Here is a 2,043-nt window from a genome sequence, read left to right on the forward strand (position 1 = left end):
TTGTTTTTCAAATCATATATTCTCAATCACATCTTTTTAAAACCATAACTTTTAAATCACATCTTTTTCAAAAAAAGTTTTCAATCACATCTTCTTCAAAATCTTTTTCAAAATGTTTTTAAAATCTTTTACTTAATTTTCGAAAAATCTCTTCCCCTCTTCTCACATCCTTCTATTTATGGAGTATCACTCCTCCTCAATACAAAATTCGAACTCTATCTCACTAAGTTCGAATTCTTCTACCTCTTCCTTCTATTTTTCTGTTCCTCTGACACCTCAAGGAATCTCTATACTGTGACATAGAGGATTCCACAATTTCTTGTTCTCTTCTCTTTCATATGAGCAGGAGCAAGGACAAAAGCATTCTTGTTAAGGCTGACCCTGAACCTGAAAGGACCTTGAAGCGAAAGCTAAGAGAAGCTAAGGCACAACTCTCTATAGAGGACCTAACAGAAATCTTCAAGGAAGAAGAACTCATGGCAGCCGAAAATAGCAACAATGCCAACAATGCAAGAAAGGTGCTGAGTGACTTTACTGCACCTACTCCCGACTTCTATGGGAGAAGCATCTCTATCCCTGCCATTGGAGCAAACAACTTTGAGCTTAAGCCTCAATTAGTTTCTCTAATGCAACAGAATTGCAAGTTCCATGGACTTCCATTGGAAGATCCTCATCAGTAGCTGAGTTCTTGCAAATCTGTGATACTGCCAAGACTAATGGGTTGACCCTGAGGTCTACAGACTTGCTATTCCCTTTTGCTGTAGAGACAGAGCTAGAATATGGTTGGACTTACAACCTAAAGACAGCCTGAACTCTTGGGAAAAGCTAGTCAATGCCTTCTTGGCAAAGTTCTTTCCACCTCAAAAATTGAGTAAGCTTAGAGTGGAAGTCCAAACCTTCAGACAGAAGGAAGGAGAATCCCTCTATGAAGCTTGGGAAAGATACAAACAATTGATCAGAAAATGTCCTTCTGACATGCTTTCTGAATAGAGCATCATAAGTATTTTCTATGATGGTCTCTCTGAACTATCCAAGATGTCTTTGGATAGCTCTGCTGGAGGATCTCTTCATCTGAAGAAGACGCCTGCAGAAGCTCAAGAGCTCATTGAAATGGTTGCAAATAACCAATTCATGTACACTTCTGAAAGGAATCCTGTGAACAATGGGACAAATCAGAAGAAAGGAGTTTTGAGATTGATACTCTGAATGCCATATTGGCTCAGAACAAAATATTGACTCAGTAAGTCAATTTGATTTCTCAAAGTCTGTCTGGAATGCAAAATGCATCAGGCAGTACTAAGGATGCTTCATCTGAAGAAGAAGCTTATGATCCTGAGAACTCTTCAATGGAAGAGGTGAATTACATGGGAGAACCCTATGGAAACACCTATAATTCTTCATGGAGAAATCATCCAAATCTCTCATGGAAGGATCAACAGAAACCTCAACAAGGTTTCAACAACAATAATGGTGGAAGAAACAGGCTTAGCAATAGCAAGCCTTTTCCATCATCTTCTCAGCAACAGACAGAGAATTCTAAGCAGAACCACTCTGACTTAGCAACCATGGTCTTTGATCTAATCAAAACCACTCAAAGTTTCATGACTGAAACAAGGTCCTCCATTAGGAATTTGGAGGCACAAGTGGGTCAGCTGAGTAAGAAAGTTACTGAACTCCCTCCTAGTACTCTTCCAAGCAATACAGAAGAGAATCCAAAAGGAGAGTGCAAGGCCATCAACATGGCCGAATTTAGAGAGGAGGAAGAGGCAGTGAACGCCACTGAGGAAGACCTCAATGGACGTCCACTGTCCTCCAATGAGTTCCCTAATGAGGAACCATGGAAATCTGAGGCTCACAATGAGACCATAGAGATTCCAATGGATTTACTTCTGCCATTCATGAGCTCTGATGAGTATTCTTCCTCTGAAGAGGATGAATATGTCACTGAAGAGCAAGTAGCTAAATACCTTGGAGCAATCATGAAGCTAAATGACAAGTTATTTGGTAATGAGACTTGGGAGGATGAACCCCCTTTGCTCACCA

General features: G+C 40.2%; 1 non-coding gene across 1 annotated transcript; it reads right to left on the minus strand.

Moving 5' to 3' along the window:
* Positions 1-873: 873 nt before the first annotated feature.
* On the minus strand, positions 874-981 carry LOC130977738 (small nucleolar RNA R71). Its single transcript, XR_009085417.1, has one exon. It is a non-coding gene; the product is annotated as a small nucleolar RNA R71 (small nucleolar RNA).
* Positions 982-2,043: the final 1,062 nt, after the last annotated feature.

This window comes from Arachis stenosperma, chromosome 4 (genome assembly GCF_014773155.1).
Source record: "Arachis stenosperma cultivar V10309 chromosome 4, arast.V10309.gnm1.PFL2, whole genome shotgun sequence".
Lineage (NCBI taxonomy): Eukaryota > Viridiplantae > Streptophyta > Magnoliopsida > Fabales > Fabaceae > Arachis > Arachis stenosperma.